Source organism: Eptatretus burgeri, chromosome 11 (assembly GCF_056783735.1).
Source record: "Eptatretus burgeri isolate ZD-2024b chromosome 11, Ebu_testis_v1, whole genome shotgun sequence".
In the NCBI taxonomy this organism is placed as follows: Eukaryota; Metazoa; Chordata; class Myxini; order Myxiniformes; family Myxinidae; genus Eptatretus; species Eptatretus burgeri.
This window is the reverse complement of record NC_140971.1, coordinates 83486768-83501882: the sequence shown is the minus strand read 5'-3', so window position 1 is coordinate 83501882 and position 15115 is coordinate 83486768. Positions and strand designations below refer to the sequence as shown.

The window sequence follows — 15115 nt, the reverse complement described above, 5'->3', positions numbered from 1 at the left end:
TGTGAGATCTCTCTCAGCCATAAGTTTATGATGCACCTCTGAATCAAATATGCCAGTGAAGATCTGAATCACAAATTGTTGTTTTACAGTCATAGATGACAGATCACAATTGGCAACAATCACTTTTGGTGCACAATAAAATTAGTCGAAGGTCTCTCCACCCCCCTGGTGTCACTTATGAAAAGCAACCGCATTGTGGATGATGTGGTGCTGTCCTCATAGATTTGTTTCAATACTGGCGAGTACATTCTTGATGGAAAGTGTGACCGATGTGAAATCGATCTCAATGGCATTCTTTCGGATTGACCTCATGCCCATTGTTAGACATTTCCAGAGAGTTGCTAATTGCTCATGACATCACATACTATTGAGATGTGTGATAAGAGAATAATCATCCCATTGATCCCTCCACACCTTGAAATCCCGCAAGGTCGTTGACTTGGATAAGACTGGTGGTTGTTTAACCGATAGTTTTGAAATAGATACAGGTTGTGTCTCTGGGATGTTTTGATGATCCCGAATACCATCCTCACCAGTGTCAACATACCCAGTGGGCTGATGGCCAGCTATAGCCTCACATAACAGTTTAATTTCCTCCATATGTACCTGTTGTTGATCAGCCACTGCCTGTTGTTGATCAGCCACTGCCTGTTGTTGATCAGCTACTGCCTGTTGTTGATCAACCACTGCCTGCTGTTGATCAGCCATTGCCTGTTGTTGATCAGCCACTGACTATTGTTGATCAGCCATGACCTGTTGTTGATCAGCCATGACCTGTTGCTGATCAGCCACTGCCTGTTGTTGATCAGCCACTGACTGTTGTTGATCAGCCACTGACTGTTGTTGATCAGCCACTGCCTGTTGCTGGTTCAGCATGGCATATTGCTGCATATCCATCACCTTTTGTTGATCAGCCACGGCCTGTTGTTGATCAGCCATTGCCTGTTGTTGATCAGCCACTGACTATTGTTGATCAGCCATGACCTGTTGATCAGCCATGACCTGTTGTTGATCAGCCATTGCCTGTTGTTGATCAGCCATTGCCTGTTGTTGATCAGCCACTGCCTGTTGTTGATCAGCCACTGCCTGTTGTTGATCAGCTACTGCCTGTTGTTGATCAACCACTGCCTGCTGTTGATCAGCCATTGCCTGTTGTTGATCAGCCACTGACTATTGTTGATCAGCCATGACCTGTTGTTGATCAGCCATGACCTGTTGCTGATCAGCCACTGCCTGTTGTTGATCAGCCATGACCTGTTGTTGATCAGCCACTGACTGTTGTTGATCAGCCACTGCCTGTTGCTGGTTCAGCATGGCATATTGCTGCATATCCATCACCTTTTGTTGATCAGCCACGGCCTGTTGTTGATCAGCCATTGCCTGTTGTTGATCAGCCACTGACTGTTGTTGATCAGCCACTGACTGTTGTTGATCAGCCACGACCTGTTGTTGATCAGCCACGGCCTGTTGCTATTTCAGCATGGCATATTGCTGCATATCCATCACCTTTTGTTGATCGGCCATGGCACGTTGCCACATAGCCGCCATCATGTCTTTCATAACAGCCACCAATGAGGCAACATCCTGAGAAGACAGTAGATATCCCTTTGGGAATGTCTGTGATTAACGTAGATACATACTCACTGGATGTGCAACAGCTTCCATTTTGGAAGCACCCTTCCAGTTGCCGATAAAAATTCATGAAAAACGAAACACGATCCATTGACATCCATCGTTATCAGCATGGATTTTGGACTGATGATCACGGGTGATGCAGATGTTACTTTTGTCAACTTTTTCCGACTACATGGTACAGATTCAAGGAGTCAGAAACAAATGTATAACTTTATTAATTGTAATCGCCACTACCACCAGGAATCAGGACCGGATTTAGGCATGGGCAAGCTGGGCAGTTGCCCAGGGGCCTCCACAACCAGGGGGCCTCCACATATTTCATGAAAAAAAAATTGTAAGGAAAAATGTATTTGTGAGTTCCTGAAAGGTAGTTGGTAGTGGAACAAATATAAGACATTCATCTTATCTCATTCTCTATTTTATATAGAAGTTCAGATTCTTTGTTCTTGAAAAATATACTTTATGGATGACTGTAAATACGTCTTGTTACCTTTTTAGTATTCTAAGGTAGGGTGGGCCTCCACTACTGAAGACTGCCCAGGGGCCACCACATGTCTAAATCTGGCCCTGCCAGGAATAGTGAGTGCTACACGATACACTCACACTATTCAGCCTTGAGAACTTGGGATAATTACATTTACAAAACCTTCATTTATTATACAAATTACTCATCCCTTTATTTGGGCACGGTATTGACTAGATTTCTGCCTTGATTGCTCCCGGAAAAAAAATACAAATAACATCCGGGTTATTCACATGAAGCAAAACTATCCCTACTGCTTATGTGCATCGTGGTGAGATCGCTCAGATAATTCAAACTGTGAATATGAGACTTCCAAAGACATCTTACAGGTTTACCAGAAAACCAACATGGCAGAAGCATGATTTTTATTCCTGGCAGTTGTGGGTGGAGTCAAGCCAGCTCTCCAGCCAATGAGTTTGAAGGCTTCATACATACGCAGCTTCATTACGTTTGTACCTGCGATGTGACACAGGTCGACAAGAACTCCACATGGTTGTTGTTGTTGTTGTTGCAGCTATTGTTGTTGTTGTTGTGGATCTTGTTGGCGATCGATTTTTGGAATGCGCACCCATTGGTCGGACAGCTGCCGGACCACACCCACATCTCCCGATTGACTCCACCCACCATAGCAGCCAGACAAAATGATATGGCCGCCATCTTGGTTTTCTGGTAGGCCGAACACATTAGGTCTGTAGGCCTCTGCTGATTATACACTGTCCGGCATTGTTGCGTCAGATTTCCATTGGCTTTGTTTGGGTCGAGTGTTAATCACGATGAGGTACCCCGAAGAATCTAATCATATGTCGAATAAACAATATTAGTAAGCTTTAATCAAGCCCATACGTGCCTTCCTAAAAAAAGAGAATAGGATTTTATAACGGAGAAAAGGTCAATATTCCAACTGTGGTGCACAACCACAATTTTATATCCGATTTATGGCTTATTTCCGGCCATGAATGAAAGCACAATTATTTTTTGTGGTGTTGAATAACACCACTAAAAAATAATCATATAACCAAGCCCACGTGGTTTTATGATCCTGTTTTCTTTTTAAATAACCATGCCCATAATTAATCATTGGGGTTCTGCTATTTCGAGAAGAAACAGTTCACGAATCTCTGAAATAAATGATATCCCTCGTCATCGATTTAGTCACTGCTATGACCAATCGAGAGCATGGGAAATCTTATCATGTCACCATGTTATGTGGATAAGAAGAAGAAGAGGAGGAAGATAAGTAGAGAATTTTGGTCAAGATCCGGATCTGGATACGAAACTTTTTTCAAGTGATTCTTCACAATTGAGAGGCCAAAAACAATATAATGTCGCACGACATTTCCCAAAGTTGTGGGCAGGTTACGATAAAACTTGGTCGATGAGTTGGATTGGTGACAAGAAGAATCATATTAGTCATTAGATTTTGGTTCAGGTCCAGATGCAGATCCAGCCAATCAGTGGGATACAAAATGTAAACTGTTCAGCCTGGCGGAGGTATGCGCTCTACAGAGTGCCATTCTAGTTCTTACTTGGCAATGGTCTGTTTCATTTCAGCTCATTTCACTTCCATGTTTAGATCAATTTCTGTGCATTTCACTTCCATGTTTTCCTTCATCGACATTAAGGCCTGAAGCACCATCGCCATATCCCCTTGTGTGACAGTTAATGAGCCCATGGAGGAAGGGCTTCTCCGAGTGCAGGAACTCTGGATGGGGAAGGTTCCTACCTGAAGCTACTTCTCACTGCTAAACCTATCAACCTCATGTTCCATATGAAGTGCAGCCTGCTCGTCCACATTTTCGTCCATGTTACAGACAAAGAAAAGTCTTTTAAATATAAAATAAACCAATTGTGCTCATCCACACAATAAAAATTCAAGTTTAATCATTTTAGAGATCAGGATCAAATCCCACTCCTGGAAACAAAATGTTTCGGGACAGATCTCAACAACTCTCAATGGCTGCCGCCGCACCCTAGGCCCAAAACCCAAAGATGACCAAAACTATTCTGCATTGGTCTGTATTGAGTGGTTGGCACAGGCCTGTGAACCATTGGGGCTATCCCACAGCATTTATCAAAATTACAATGATTTAACTCTCCAGGGACCCCAAATGAACCTAATTGGTCGCTCGACAAAATGGCCACAACAAGAGGTATACCGTTCCTTGCAGAATAAAGAATTTCTTGCACAACTCCACTGTATGCAAAACAATACACACAATATAAAACCAAAACTACACGGGCAATGGTTAAAGTATATGCCTGTCTTCGATCGACCTGTGACCACAGCAGAACATGTGGCAAGTGGGAGAAGATAGCCCCAGGTGAAGGTAGCAGGTGGGAGAGGTCACAGCGGGCAGAAGAAGTACGCACGGTCAGGATGGCCACACCTCACAACAGCAGAGAAATGCACCACCTGAGCAAGAATCACCTCTGTCCACTTCTTCCTTCCTTCTCCCCGAACATCAAAGGAGCAGGAGCTTGTACTCATCTCCGCCCTGTGGCCTCCGACCATTCTCCATGCCGAGGTCTTCCATCAATCCTCGCTCCACACTTTGACAGACAGAGGCCGGGAGGACTTAACTCCCTCCATCTTTAACTGGCTGGGCAGGGCGATTGGAGTGACGTCACCCTGCTCCTGAAGCTGCCTGAGATCACAGAGGAGAACATGACATGATAATACCCCTAAACTTAGCTATTAAGAAAAGCATAACCTTCTGTCTCCTTCACAGGCAAAATTTAACAGACTCCTTGCTGTAAACAAACACTGAACACAGCATATGAAGTTCGAAAACTAAACACCACTATACAGTATCTAAGGCCTCATCTAACTCTTGCCTCCTTTATAACAAACATAACAATATACAATATAAAAATTATATATTATACATATATATATATATATATATATATATATATATATATATATATATATATATATATATATATATATACTTGACCACATATATAGGTCGTCTTTTCAGCTTTTTATAAATGTAATGACAACAATATTTGAAAGATGCCCCTTCCATAAGCACACCTTGCTTGTTGGATCTGGATCCTCAGTCTATACGTCCCTAATGTAGATACTGTTCTATATGTATATATTTATCAGCTTCCCAAAGTGACTGGGCATGAAGCATTGTGTGCATTGGAATCGCTTCGAGTCTGTTAGTGATTATGGCACTTTCTTTTCAAAGCACAAGAGTTCTGGACCAGATCCAAATGTCATCAGACAGGTGAGTCAATAACATGGAAGTGCGTGCAAGTCATTGGTTTCCGAGCGATTGACATAAACGACGGAGGAAAAAGGGAATTTTTCCAAAACCTGCAAGATGCAAAATTTTTCAGTTGAATTAGGAAATAAAAAACTTAGTATATGTGTGTGTGTATATATATATATATATATATATATATATATATATATATATATATATATATATATATATATATATATAAGAATTTTCAGTGAAAATGAGAAATCATGAAAGAGCGAATTAAAATGAAATGCAGTTTGTTTTTGAGCAATGACCGTATCTTCCTGGGATTGTTTTCTTTTTGTTTTTCCTTTTTTTGGTGGGGGGGGGTTCAGCCTGAGAAATGAGTTTCCTCTTCCAGAAGGAGCTTCGTACTGAAAGAACTCAGAAGGTTATAGCCGTGGTAAAGTGCTGTAATAAACGTGACCAAATTTGCCAAATTATATTTCCTCCAAGAGGATCGATCCAAATCCACTGCCACAAAAAGGGAGTTTTCTTTTTGCTCAGGTGGAGATCTTTAAAGGAAACAAACAAAAGTATTTGAAAAACAAACAAACAGTAACTATGATTATGTAGCACTCTGTGCCAACCTGTCTCTTTTGCGGGGCTTTTGTTTGAGCAAAGTTGTGATGATATCTGTTGTTGTGCATCTCTCATGTTAGCACCTGAAAATCCCCGGTGCACCCTCCTGGTCCATCTTTCGGAAAGGGGTCTGGTCTCTCTACATGCAAACCTGGGCATTAGTTAAACCCACTGCGGCTGGCAGGCGTCAAGTGAGCGAGATTAATGGGAGGCGCCGGTGCTTTATTATTGTCAGAGCAGGACTTCTATTTTTCATGTTCGACTTTCAATTTATGGCCAAGATGAAGGCTCGGGTGCGATGGGAGTGGGCTAGAGCCCCCCGAGTATAGTCGACCCCAAAAGTCTTTCTTGGAAAATCCAAAACATTCCGTATTTCGTGCTGTTGCTCACGCATCCAGCGCTGTGCTTGCGCAATGCGGCACATTAGCGGTCATGCGGTCACTGTGTGGGTCTCTGTTCGTGGAGGATATTATGGAATCGTTTGGTTCATCAACTTTCATGCGCATTCGTGCATTCGTCCCATCCAAAGAATCACCGTCTTATCTTGGCAGCTGTAAACGTAAAGAATCTGGCAAGTAAACGGTGACTGAATGCGAACATGGATCCTTACCGATTCTTCTTTGTCAAAGTAGGCCAAAGAACACAGTATATGGTCGGGATCATTCTTAAGCATGAAGACTGCACAATAGATGCGTCAAAGACATCTGTGTACAATTCAAAACTCATGTAAGGTTTCACGTCTGGTCTTGTAGGAGTGTCACATTGGCATTTGGCAATCATGAAGTTTCATTTGGCGGTGGCACCTGGCAATGCCAGTGCCCATCTACTTTCTGGTGTAAGGAGAATATATGCATTGATATATATTTAACACGATACATTTCATGGTAGACGAGCATTCAATATCACCAAATAGCATAATTAGTAATATTAATAATAATACTTCGTTAATGGCACCAATTATTCCCATGTTATTGTCAAGTTGGCCTGGGAACGCATTTGGCCCAAGTCTTTCACGAACCAGCTGCTCAGCTGTTCATGGTGCCAGAGATAGCTCACTTATTCTCGGCAAAAGACACTGTGGGATCTTTAACATCCACCAATGATCATTGCTGGCAGATGAATCCTCTGGCTTAATGCCCATCCAATGGACAGCACACACACATTGATGCCTCACCTTGCAGGAGAAAAACTAGAGTGACAGCTTATAGCTGGGTCACAATTCGAACCCAGGTTAGACAGCTCAGAGATGAGTGCACAGGCTATTATGCAAGCCATAATAAACATTCATAATAATGTTGGTAATAATAAACTATAGTTTTCACCAACTATCAGGGCCTGCAATCAGCAACACATACAGTATATTTAATGAAGGAATGATGAGACATCTTCAAATTTCGAATTTCTGAAGCTAACATAAAGACAAGCCTCTAAAAAGCTGGGTTTTGTTTTCCTCTTGTCAAAGTTGCCATTCGTTTCTCGGTTGCTCTGGACACGATTGTGGTTGCTGAGAAAGTTTCACAATATACAGTGCAGTTAAAAGTTTGTTCAAATCAAATTCGCTATTGCCTATAACTTATATACAGCAGTTTTCTCCATCAACTTCCTAACGTCAAAAAATGCCAATTTTGATCGGCCTGTGCTGGCCACTTTTATTGTTTTTTTTTTACAAACTAGTTTGACCTTGCAAAATTGAAGCACCTTTGGACCATTGATGATGTCTGCAAGGTTCCATAATCGACTGGTTCAGCGGTTCTGTAGAAGATCTTTGAAAAAAAAAATGATCATAAATCCAAGCTGGCTACCAAGCCAATGAGATTCAGTGAAGGATATGCACTTGGTTTATGGGCTGGCAGGATGGCTTAGACTAGAGGCATGCACACTCGCCTCGAAGCTGTGTCGCCTGGGTTTGAATCTCGACCCAGCTCTAAACTGCCATCCCGGTGATTCATCAATGTGTGTGCCGTCCCTCGGATGGATGTGTGCATAATAATATTAATAATAATAATCCCAGCATGAACTAGAGGGGGAGCACTCGGTAAAGTGAAAAACCTCCGCCGCCAATACTGCTAGGTCACTCAAGTGAACCTGATATCCTATTCATTCAATTTGTCGTCAACAGTGCTCACAGAGTTATAGTTTGCGACTTTCCCTTTTACTTTTAACTTTTACATACTCAATTCATTCGTCATAACTGGATTCCTTGAGACAGAAATTGATTTTACGTGGGCATATCCACCTGAAGTTCTAAAATCAGCCGCAATTATAATTTTGGCATGTTTTTTTGTTGGAAATCACTACTAACATGTAGAAATGCAAAAAAAAAAAAATCGAAATTTTGTTGAAAAAAAAGTTGCAAAAATTTTTTTTTTCTCGAACAAATTTTTTTTTTTTGGGGGGGGCGTTGGAAATCACTTAAAACATATAGAAATGCAAAAAAAAAATTCTAATATTTTTTCAAAATGGCCGCCATAGCGGCCATATTGGATTTTGGACGAAGTCCAAAATCTAATGGCGTGATCATTGGACCATACCTAATCTCCCCCCCCCCCCGCCCACCAAGTTTCGTCGAAATCCGTCGAGGAGTTTTTCCGTAATACTGTTCACAAACAAACAAACAAACAGAAAGGGGTGAAAACAGTAACCTCCGATCTTCGATGGCGGAGGTTAACAATACGAATACGCTTCTCGCTTGCCGTTTGCAATCCCAATAATAATCAATATTGGTATCAGGAAAAAAAAAAAGAATCCCAATCCCTCCCTCGTATTCTCTGAGCATCCAAAGCATGGAAGTAGAAAACGAAAAGACCTTTGAAATGGTTGAACCCATTTTAAAAAGGGATTTCACTCACCACGGCGCATTGTACAGAGATGGGAATTATGAGAAGGTAGGAATTGTGCTTTGAGTTTACTCGCAGAGAGTCGTCAACTTCAAGTACACACATGTTTACTTTAAATAATACAAACCTGCTCTGTTGTTCAATCCAGTTTCTATGTACACGTGTACTTCCTTTCCCACGTTACCCGTGAATTTGACCTTACGTGTTGGTGTGAGTTGGTCTGTGAGCCATGTAGTTGAAGGAGATAACAGAAAGTTTGAGATATTATCATGGTCATTACTCATTTCCGTTTTTCAAACGTCCACTGTGGCCTAATGTGCATGCAAGCAATGTCTTAAAACTTACACATTTCTTAAGAAAAATCTAAATGCCTCAAGAGGATGTTTGATTTCCTGAACACATGGTTTATCAAGTTCTACCAGCCTATTCCATCCACCCATTGGGACCATACTCTGTTCAGAGCGTTGGTGCTGCCGAAGCAGTCTCCTTGGCTATTGGGCACAATCCTGGACACGTCACCACTCCAGCAAGCTGGCACTCATTTCACCAACCTCAGAAGGATGATTGGCAGTGTCAACCCCATCAGGTGTTAATTCAACAGCCAAGTGGGATTTGAACTCAGGATCCAAGGATCCCAAGGCCACCACCCTAACCATTGAGCCAACACCAGGTATATATTCACCCATTCGAGATTGCAAAACAGCCATAATATGTATACAGACAATGAAAATCGAGTACCCTCTAACAAGTAGGCCCCACAGTGCCCCCATTTCATAATTAACTCTGATGATACAGATGCACTCAGTCTTAGTGCTGTACAAGGTATCCTACCTGGTATATGCCTTCAAGCAAGATACAGTATCAACCTGGCATCCATCCTCATAAAAGGTATCCTATGCTTGCCATCAGTCTGAGTACAAGGTATGCTACCTGGCATATGTCTTCAAGCAAGGTATCATAAAAACTTGGCATCCATCTTCATAAAAGGTATCCTGTGCTTGCCATCAGTCTGAGTACAACGTATGCTACCTGGCATATGTCTTCAAGCAAGGTATCATATAAACTTGGCATTCCTCTTCATAAAAGGTATCCTATACCTGCCATCAATCTTAATCCAAGGTATGTCCTACCTGGTATACTACAATACATCCTACATGGCATTTACCCTCGCATCGCTGGTCTCTCTCATTGTCTCCGACCACATCCTTTCTTGTCTTGCACTCTCTACTCTCCCCTACCTCTGCCACTCCCCCCCCTCCACTAATCCCACAGGTTTCTGGATGCACATGTGGTCTGCTAGTAATCAATTACTGCTGATGAAACTCGCAAAGTCCAGGATCACTGCTTGTCTCCACTCATTTGTTCCTCCTTTCTCTCACCTGTGAAATTAGCTTCTTCAGTCTGTTCAAACTCATTCTTTCCTCCAGGGCTTCAAGATGTCTGTTCACCACCACCAACTCAGGTCATCACCCATCCATACCCATGATCTTTGCTACATTATTAACCCTCCTCAAGTCCACCTCCTTCCTTTCGAGATTATTTTGCTCCTGCTTCCCCTCTCCTTTGATCATGGTCTTTTTTTCTTTTTGTTGTTGTTCCATTTCTGTTTCATCCCGGGTTTTACCATTCTCATTTTGCTGAGTTTGAGCTTGTATCAAACTTTTTCACCACTGCATCCCCCCTCTACTCCCCTGATATTTGATCTCAATATTCTCCATGCATATTCTTCCTCCAAATGTCCCTCTGCTGTGTCCTTCTACTTTGCAATTGCTGTGATTCGACCTTTTTCACTATGATATTTTTGTTCTGCTCCATAAAAGGTATCCGAACTGGCATTAGTCTTCATAGAACCTGGCAGATTGTCTAGGTTTTTGGAATGCGGACCTATTGACATGCTACGGTCTTGAGCAATGTTCTGAGTAATCAATTCATAACAACATTGTGACTCTCTTGCTAAAGTGGAATGTACACGTATGCATACTGTTGAGTATAAGGTACATCACCGGACATCAAACATACAATGGTGTGGCCACAAGCAATCATTGCCAACTGGTATTTGGTGGTGTGATTTGTTTGAAGGAATATATACATTACCCTTCATATATTCACTAGCCTAAAGTACAACTTTGTTGTGTGCAAGTTGGTGACAAAATCTCACTTGTCCAATGCATATTTCCTTTCAAGACTGATTAAGACTTGAGAGTTGGTGGGAAAATGGTACGGGTGGGATATACAAGACGTCATGCCCCTGGTGAGGCAGCAAGGCCATTGGGACCGCCCAACTGCTGCCGTATACCATGACACAAGAATAATGACAAACAAGGGGTGCAGGACTCCCTATCATTACTCATGCCTTGTTAGGTGGGCCTCAGACAAGAAAAAACAGACAGAGGACAAGGTTAGGGCAGTCCCAGGTCAAAAGTCATGGTTTTCCTCTCTGTTTTGCTGTGTGTTCGTTTCTTGAGCTAAGTACGCAATCATGGCCTTTTATTTAGGTTTTACATGCCCAGAATGACTGCGATTTGTTACCGTCTACACCACGGCTTACAACACAGGCTCGACAGAGCATACTGCACGAAGCATCGCCGATGGTGGTGGAAGCGGAGGGGTGAAGAGGGAGAGGGGATGGGGGGCACATTCCCCCTGTGACTTGGCCAAATGAGTTCCCTGCAATGATTTACGTTCTATGATTATAAAAGCAGGAGAAACGTGGCCCTAAGGTAACTTTTGGATGGAGCAGCCTCTCACCAGTCCATGGGAGGCACAATGGTAGAGAGCTTGGCCACCATGGCTCATTATCTGGCATACACAAATGGTCATCCTACCCACAAGAAACAGGAAATACAAAAAGGTGTACACGTCGACCCCTCGTGCGTTGCAACTTGCAAAACCATCAGTGCCATTGAAGGAGGTCTCCAGCATTGCAACCCCATCAATGGCGGTTGCCACACGGCAGTTGACTGGTGAAAGCAGAGGGGCCTTCAACGGATTATTACTGCAGCGAAGCTTCCGATTAATGAGGGGAAGCTTCTGCCTGTGCTTCCAAAATGTGCAGATACAGCAAAATGCACCAACAGAGTATTAAAAAAAAATTACTTCTAATTCATTTCCTTCTTGCTGGAGTCACAAGGTTGACCACCAGATGTTTGCTTCCATCATGGATCTTTAACAAATGGCATGAAGTATTATCAGCTAAAGCAGCTGCTGTAGCAGCTTTGTAGGATGACAAATTTTGCATAGCCTTTAAATATCCAAATTGCTTGCTTTTAACATTGCTGCTCTGTCTGTTGCAGAGCAAATTATCACACGCATGAATATTCATAGAATATTTGTAGATTATTCACTGTCAGTAAAGGGACAATGCTCGCTATTAAACACTTGCCTGGAATAGTCTGCACTTTTTGTGTTCCTCATGCCTTTATAACCGACTTGTTAAAAGCAAATGAAAGATGACCCCCTCGTTTCCAAAAACTTGCTGTCGAATTGGTGGTGGAATGGTGGAGCATCCTCTTGGAGTCTGGGAGGTCGATGTTTCGAACCCTGACAGAGTCATGCCAAAACTTAAAAACATGTGTGCATGTTTCTTCCCATTCTTGCCCCCCCCCCCAGTATGTGCTGCTTCTTTGCTTGACACACAGCATTTAATATAAGATGGAGCACAGACAAATAACTATAGGTTGGTGCAACATTGCAGGATTTGATGGGACTAATAGATGGCGTCCTGCATTGAAGTTCCTTGTGAGGGAACTCGTTTTTTAATCAGACTAGATAATATGACCGAGTGTGCACCGTCTTGTTTCCTTGTTCGTTCTGGCATCCACAAGCGTAGAAACAGAGTGGCCTGAAACTTTGCACGCATATTAAGGGAATTCCAAGGGAGTCTAGGAATGAAAATTTAGAGCTTGGGTTAATTTAAACACCCCTTTTGAAGATAATTAATGCTGTTTTTTAATTATCCTTTATCAAGGCTCATCCTTGGTCACCTCACTGTCCCTCGCTGGGGTCTTAATTCACCATTTTTTGGCCTGCTCAACAACGCCTTGACTTGGAACAGGCCACAACGGTTTCTAAACATCAGTTTGTTTGTTTTTCCACTTTCCTCGCTCGTATCATCGAATGCCTGATCATCATACAAACGAATCGCTGGATACATTACAATGTTTATAAACGCCTTGAGACACCCGTGTTCATGAGTTTATTTAATTTCCACACATGCAATAACCTCTAGAATCTCTTAATCTCAGCAGAATTTCAAAATTTAAACTTCTTAATTGACCTCAGCAGCAGTTACGATTGTTAAAAAAAAGTGTTCATTTGTCCAATTCAGACAAGGCTTGACATTCCGGATATCTGTGTTGAATGATATTTATATGACCGATCTGCGATCGCGAATCACTTGACAAGCCAGCCGTTTCGTATCAACCGATTCATTGAAATGCTGACTCGAGTGCTTAAGCCACTTGGCGAGCGCTATACAAGCAGCTTGACTGTTTGTTTCCAAGTCATGGCCATACACGGCAAAAGTATTCGCATTGTCACTGAATATATCGATCGACTTGAACAAAGTTCAGGCCTTACTCGCTTGCGTTTTGCCTTGCATTGCCGTGCAGTCCCCTGTGCGGTGGCTCGCCCGCTGAAATTATTCAAAATTATTTTGATGTTTACCCTTTTTGTATGATCTATTATTATATAAACCATCGCTTCAACAGAGATAGACACATAAAAAACGACAGGGGAACTCTTCGACATCATCAAGATATGCCTCAAGCAAATACAACCCATTGCTACACGGGAGAGAAAGGAAGAGAGGTGAGAGGTAGGGGGGAGGCAGGAGGGAGGGGATGCTAGGAAGGGAGTAAAGTGAGGAAGGGGGTAAAGTGAGGAAGGGGGGTGGGGAGAGCAATGCCTCACCAAACATTGCTATAATACGGGAGGGAGGGATGTGCGAGGAGGGGGTAAGAGAGACAGAGAGAGAGAGAGAGAGAGAGAGAGAGAGAGAGAGAGAGAGAGAGAGAGAGAGAGAGAGAGAGAGAGAGAGAGAGAGAGAGAGAGAGAGAGAGAGAGAGAGAGAGAGAGAGAGAGAGAGAGAGAGAGAGAGAGAGAGAGAGAGAGAGAGAGAGAGAGAGAGAGAGAGAGAGAGAGAGAGAGAGAGAGAGAGAGAGAGAGAGAGAGAGAGAGAGAGAGAGAGAGAGAGAGGAAATGAGAGGAGTATGAAGAAAAAAAAGAAGAAGAGATAAAGGTGAGTTGTGAAGGTGGGGTTAGTAAAGAGAATGATGGGTTATGCTCAATGACTGAACACACAAACAAAAACAAACTCATGTCAGAACAGCTGTACACACAACGACACAACAGAGTTTGTAAAGTAATCTGCTGGCACATCTGCAAAAAGTTTGATGTCCCAGTTCCAGAAAATTTGTGGGAACATGAACCAAAAGTAATCACTGAAAACATGAAAGTACCTACCGCTCACGAATGACCTAATGATCCCTTCGAGTGTGAACATTGAAAACAAAGCATTGTGACCAGATATCATACTTAGGTACAAAAAAAGAGAAGAAGGCATTGCTTATTGTGGTGTTAATTGCAGTGATTTTGAACTAAACGATGCAGAAATCAAGAAAATGACTAAACACCAAGACCTCAGAAATGAAATGAGAAGATCCTGGAAGCTGAAAATGCCAAAGTTGTACCAGTGAGAGCTGGACCAACAGGATTGATGACAAAGAACCTCACAGAGACATTAAACATAGGGGCAATACCCCTGGGTGCTCACCTAGTAGTGGCTGGATAAGATAACCAGGCAAATACTGGTGGGCAGAGATGACCCACAAAATATATAATAGATAAGAAAGTAAATATATCTGGATGTTTATTTAATGCCATGAACAAACCCTGGTGATGAAGGTTGTGGTCAAGTATCATCGAAATTGTGTGTGTGGCTAAAGAGAAAACAGATATGTATTTTGGGGAGCAACCCTCCCCACCCCCCCCCTCATAGAACCCCTGAAACCCCAATTTTTTAATGTCGTGAAGAAACTTTATTACATCATGGGTAGTGAAGACGGTGGTCAAGTTCCATTGGAATTGTATGTGTAGTTTTGAAGAAGAAAGCAAATTCATATTTTGGGGGCTACCTCCCTACAATCCCCTGAGAGCCGGATTTTTATAATGTCATGAACAAACTTTGGTACATCATGGGTGATGAAGATTGTCGTGAAGTTCCATTGGCATTGTGTCAATCGTTTGAGAAGAAAGGAAATACCTCTTTGAGAAGGCAATCCTCT

At 42.4% G+C, this 15115-nt stretch overlaps 1 pseudogene; it reads right to left on the bottom strand.

The window, feature by feature from the left end:
• Positions 1-357: 357 nt before the first annotated feature.
• Positions 358-1524, bottom strand: LOC147017505 (uncharacterized; annotated as a pseudogene).
• Between the last annotated feature and the right edge of the window lie 13591 nt (positions 1525-15115).